Here is a 6,758-nt window from a genome sequence, read left to right as displayed (position 1 = left end):
CGGCACGAGGTTCCGATACCAAGTTCGAACTACCCCTTTAAAGGTAGTGGAAAAGGCCACACACATGCAAGATTCATCAGCCCTAGCTAGGTGCATCTGGGATTGGAAAGAGTCCACATGGTCATTAGGATCGAAGGACCCATCTTACTTGTCTAAAGGAGGCATCTTGAAGTCTTTAGGCATCGAGGTCACCAAGAGCTCGGGAGACAGGGGAGACGACTTGGAAAGTAGGGGAGGAGTGGTCTTTGTAGCCACCGAGCTCACTTCTTCCTTACCTTTGGCTTGCCCTTCTTGTTGGCTTGGCTTTGTTAGCTGGTTGTTCTGAGCTGAGGTACGGCGTGCCTTGCGACGTCTCCGTTGTTGTTTCTTTACTGGCTCGACATTGGTGCTGCTGACTTCAGTGTGCTCCGGTACCGCTCTGTCGCAAGGTAACTCCTAGTTCCTTATGGGATTCTAGGGCTGGCTGTCACGGACGGAGAGGCCCTATCTCAAGTTCGCACCTTGAACCCCGAGCTGGTTACCTACTAATGAACCGTCATTTTCTTGCTGTGAATGCCGAGGAGGATTGGTCCTATTCGGTTGAGTATCCCTGGACCTATTTCCGAGGTTCCCTTGCGAGGCCAGTGGAGTAAGCTGACCATCTCTTCTCCCACGAGGTGAGACCTGACTCCTGAGAGGAATCGAGACTTGGGAGGTCTCTTCGCCCCGGTTGGGAGATTGGCTTATATTCTGGTTAATCCGAGGCCGGTTCTGATTCTGATGGGCCCCTGGGTGCCGAGGTGGAACTGGCTGCTGGTTCTACGGTAGTGGAGGGAATTGGTGCTGGTACTACTGGTGAAAAAATGCTGCCGGTACTGTTGAAATTGTTGGACCTACTGCATCTGGATCTGGATAGCTCGGATGCACTGAACCAGGTCGTTGAACTGGGACTGCCCGACTCCGGGGGTAACCACAAAAGGCTAAAAAAAAGTTGCGCCTACCACTGGGGGAAGTGGGGTGTTCACCTGTGTGGTGTTTGGTGGTGCGGTTAGCGTTGGAACTCTAGACGCAGTAAGCGAGATGGTGAACTGGCCGGTGCACACCGTAGGGAGTTGGGGTTGTCCCCCGGAGACGTTCATCTCGTTGCTTTTCCCGACATGACTGGAAGATGCCGATGACATAGAAATAAGGTTGGTAATTATAAAGAATGGGGATGACTTTTCGGTCGTTTCCCACAGACGACACCAATTGTTGTTGCGCGATCTGACTACTCCCAACTGTAGGGCGATCTGGCTTCCAATCGAGCAGCGAGCTGGATGAATCTGCAAGATAGTGAATCTGAGAACCCGGGGTGGCTAACCCGGCGAGGTCGCTCTGATGCTTAAGTTAGTATATGCGAGCTGAATGCTTTGAGAATTTGAGAGCTTGAGAGCTAGAGAGTAGAGTAATTACACGTACTTGGGCCCTGGAGGGGTTGTTGCTCTTATATAGCTGAGATGCCGTAGGTTTAACGAAATGGTTCTGGGATCTTCGGCCTGAGTGGATGAGATTCGTTTCCGCTTTAGTCAGGGAGTAACGTATCGGTCAATGAAGTCTATCGTTTCTGCCCGATCCGAGCAGGGGGAGGATAAGGCCTGCCATTATGCGACGTGACCTTGTGAGGTTCGGAGTTTGCTGGAGAAACTTTTGGAGTCGTTACATGGCGATTCGCCCGAGCTGATATTTCGGTTCTTTAGTTCCGAACTGGATTGAATGCCGAGGTGCCCCGACGCCGAGGTGAGTTTTGGGCCAAGGTGGCTGAATACTCGAGCTCAAACGTTGCGAACTAGGCTTGATAGGCTGAGCTGTCATCCCTTAGTCAGGCCATGTGTCCCCTTCTCGCTAGGTCGGGCCAAATCACCCTTCATCAAATTCTATCATTGAAAATTTTTTTCTTATGTATAATACTTATTTTTGTTCAATATAATGACTGCATAATATTAGAGATGTACCCAATTTTATTTTTTATAAATATATAACATTAGATATGTGCCCAAAATTTTCTTTATTTTTGTGATTCTTTGTATTTTCTATTTTTAAAAATTTTATTATTTGACTATGACATCATTTCATTTCTAGGTAGATTTTAAATTTGGCAATCCATTTTCATCATTAATAAAATACTTCTTACATTTCATACTTATTTATTTTAAAATTTTTATTATTTAATTATGGAATTATTTATTAATCTATTTGACCCCAAATGATCGAATTGCTTTCCCACCACTAGGAGGGAAGAAAACGGTTTTGTTTTCAAATATAAGATTTAGTGAGAGAGAATAGAAAAATATTTTTATTTCCAATTGGTTTTAAATTTTACATTCAATTTCCAACATTAATAAAAACTTTTCTTATTTATCATACTTATTATTATTTAATATGTATGTTAAAAATGTTCCCACTTTTTTAATTTCTATATATATTTTTTTATTTTATTATTTAATTGTGGCAACATGGATTAACCCATTTGACGTAAAATGGTTTGATTTGTTACTACCACTTAGATGAAAATTCTATTTTTTCTAGGTAGATTTTAAAAGAATAAGCTTTTATGTTATTATAATTATTAATTTATTAAGTATGGATTTAATTAATAGAACTTAATGATGAGAAGAAACAAAAATGACTTAAATATAAGATTCATTGAACATGAATGCAAGTTAATAAATTAAATGTTGGATTTATTGAGAGGAAATTGAATGCATTGAATATCATAAAATTACCTCTTTTCAACTTATTTAATATCAATAACCGATTACCCTATATTCCCTCACTTTTTATCAATAAATTTGAATGTAGAGGGATAAATTTTGTCCTTAAAAAAATTTTAAAAATATTCTTGAGGTCATTCATGCTTTTTAAACTAGTATAGATTATCACCAATTTACATTATAATTTATTTGTTGTAATCGGGTTAGTATTAATAGTGTTCATTAAAGAATATATCGATTTTAATAAAATTTTGTATTGGTACCTATGAAAATGAAAATATATTGTGAAAATATTAGGAAATTTATTAACATTTAAAATCATATTAATTGCTTCTTGGGGGAATCTTCCTCTCCCATATGTATGCGACTGAAAAGAAGTGGCTTCTCCCTTCTTTCAATTCGATCTTGGTTCATGGTGCCAAGAGGTTGCTCATGCCCTTACCAAGCTTGGCCTTTTCTGGCAATTAGTTACTTCTACTTGTCTTCTTTTGAAGCATTTGTAAATTCAAGACATTCATGAAGAATGAAATTCTGACCTTGGGTTACAATGCTGACACCTCAACATAGACAACAATCAAACAGGGGGTGGAGAATTAAACATACCACTCCCCAGCAGCAGTAGTAGGCACATAAGATTAACTAGGGAGAATATGAGCCACCTCACTCACATGCACTACTGCAACTGTTTCAGTGACTCAAAACACTTTAACTCCCACACACAAGATCCTCAAAAAGCAAAGCACACTGATAAGGAATATTACAGGAGTAGACATAAAAAAGGATTGACCAACTCCAAATAGTCAGTCATCAGTTCAGAACACATCATTTCACACTGCACTTACTCTTTAACAGAACATAAGCTTCCAAAGTCCAAAGACAAAGAGCCCATTCAGCTTTGATTGAGCAAAGTTAACTGAACACCAATTACTCGAGTGACTCATTACTCCATTAAGGTCAGGAGAAAAGGGTCAGGGTGGGGTTGGGTCGACGGTACCATTGGGTCATTGTTTTAGATTTAGGGTTGGATCATTATTTTAAATCTAGGGTTGAAAGCAACATTTTCTCCCTCATCTTTCTTTAGGCTATGTATATGTTTTCCTATCTTTTCTTTCCTTTCCCTACCATTTCCTTTAAACCAAACATAACCTTAAGGCAGCGGCGAACGAAACCACCGAACCACAACCACCATTCAAAGTGGCTTTGTCCAGCCAATCAGCGAACAGAACCACCATTGAAAGCGCCTATGTCCAGCATATTGGCAAACAGAGAACAACCGGCCGACACTTCCGTTTTAGCTCATTGCATTATCTTCTTCCCCGATTCAACAGATCTCTCTCTCCCCGCCTTCTCTCCCTTCTCGAACTCAGTGGCTGCATTCATTAAATGACTACACGATAATTATTTTTCGAAGTAGGACTCTGTTAAACTTCTCATCACCTTCAATAGCCATAGTTTATTGCTCATAAAAATAGATCCGCTATTAAACCGGCGGCTTTGCCATTGTTGTCACCATTGATACTATCAATATCCATAGCCGTCCGACAAAGACACAGGGTTGCAGAATGCAAACACCAACTTGTCCTTGCAGGAACAAACAAGAGTACTCCGTTTTTTTTTTCCTTCTCGGTTTTGACTCAACGAGGCTCTTTCTAGATTTTGACATAACAAAGGATCATCATGTGAGAAAAGCATTTTTTCTTTAATCTTTTATGTTTTATATATTTTTTTATTGTTCTACATTTTTTTTTGCAATTAATACTTTTTTTTTACAATTTTACTTTCATTTTCCTCAAACATATATTATTAACAATTTTATCAATTTCTGTTTTTGGCAGATATAATATAATATGCAAGTTTCTGCATTTTCTTCTAATTTCAGTAATTTTTGTATTTTTATGATTTTTTTTGCAAACAAAATCTGCAAAATTTACATTTTCTGCAAATTTTTGCATTTTTCTGAAATTTCTGCAATTTCTTGCAATTTTCCTGTATTTGTTTCTGTAATTTTTTATGTTTTACATGAAATATATATTTTTTGTGGTTTTATGCATTTTTTTCCTTAAAAAATTGAACTTTTGTGGCGAATGGGCTAATTGGTCAATATGGGTGGGTTGGTACTCAACCCACACCCAACACAACCCACCCATTTGCCACCCCTAGCCATTCCAATGATGTGGGAAATATATGGTATGGAAAGAGTTTTGACCGATCAAAATACACCCATGAATTTTGATAAATAACACCCGATTCACTATCACGTTTATGATTCCAGTTTATTGGCCAATTATTTTTCGGATATCATATATTTTCCATATCATAGTTGAACCCTTCTTTCTAATCTAACATTTATTAGCTACCATATTTATGATTCCAGTTTATTCGCTACCACATTTGCCACCCCTGATTCTCACATTGTCTCGCCATTTGATGGAAAAGTTCTTTACATTCTAATCTAACGGTTAACAAGACATTTCAACAACCTGAGTGACAAAAAAAAGAAAAGAAAAGACAAATACGACTCTAAGCTATTTAGGTGTGTTTGACAAGGTTGGTTGTGTTTTTGAGAACAAAAACAACTGCTAAATAAAAAAAAAATTATATTGTTTTTGGTGATGTAATAATTGTTTTTGTTTTCAAAAATAAAACCAATCATATTGTAAACACCCCCTTAATTAGGTATGCTTTAAAACTGTCTAAGGACCTTTTCCTTTCTTTTCCTTATCTTTTCTTTCAAACCAAACACAGCCTAAAATAAATATCTTGCCATTTAAATCAAAGCAAATGGGTTTATAATAGTGGATGTAACAGAGACTGAGGCTCAAATTTGTCTTCAGACCTAGTCTCTCTAATGACATTGACACGGCTTACACGATTAGGCTCCTATCAAAACTGCTTGGTAACTATTAGGTCAGAAGACGCCAAGTAGTTTGGTGGACTAGAGAGTGGAGAGTGGAGGGAGACTGGTCGATGGGCCTTATTTAAGAATGGGCTGGACTCTTTTCACAAATCACCTGCAGGCCTACGTTTGATAGAAAATAAGAGAGAAACGGAAAGTTGAGAAACACCTCTTAAAAAAATTGTGAGATTATTGAAGAGCTTTCCCTTAATTTTCTTTTTCTCTCATATTTTCCTCGATCTTTACGGCTTTACTCTGTGGCTTTGTCTTCTATTGATGCTAATTCATTTTCTACTGCCATTTATACCCTTTATACCCTCGAAGGGGCTATCTTTGTAATTTTGGGGGTCCTCCGGCTCCTTGGTTTATAATACAAATTAATTTACTTCCTTTTCAAAAAGAAAAACAACTTATATCCTAAATTATAATGCGGAAGTAGAGGCAAAACAGGTGCATTTTGGCATCCTTTATCAGAGCTAATTCATTCATTGTTTGAATACCATTTATGCCCTCAACAACAATGCCAATGCCAAGATAAAGACAAAACATGGGTACTTCTGTCCAAAGAAAAGTTCATAAGCCTTGAAAGTGAAAGGCCATTCCTACTTTTTATGGTATAAAATAAATATAGCTAGACTGATGATATTAAAGGCTGACAAACACATGGTTATGTTAGGTCCTACTCGTCATTTTATGAGAACATGCCTTTATTCCCCTAAAATATCATTTGGTTTCAGCTTGGCTTTACATAAACAATCTTTGTAACTTATTTCTATCAATTCAAATATGGCAAGACACTTTTTACAAGGGATTTCATCATAATATTCTACCCTTTATAGCTTCTTTTTGATTTTTTGCAGTTACCACTTATTTCTTTTCTTTTTTATTTTCCTACTCCATGGCCCAACCCTCTCTACCCATTATAACACCTCCAACCTTAGTGACAGCGGAATTTGATCCCAAATAGCCACTGCAACCAGCCAGAGACTTGCCATGCAACTTAGCCAGTTGGCATCCTCTTTTTTACACTTACGACTTGTGCTCAACAGTGGATGATGAGTACTCAAATACTCAATTGCCTTTAGCTTTTTAAAATCCTTCCATCCAATTATCATTTCAGACTTCGTTGCAAA

This window comes from Nelumbo nucifera, chromosome 3 (genome assembly GCF_055504915.1).
Source record: "Nelumbo nucifera cultivar China Antique chromosome 3, China Antique-T2T, whole genome shotgun sequence".
Lineage (NCBI taxonomy): Eukaryota > Viridiplantae > Streptophyta > Magnoliopsida > Proteales > Nelumbonaceae > Nelumbo > Nelumbo nucifera.
Note: the sequence above shows the minus strand (reverse complement) of the source record.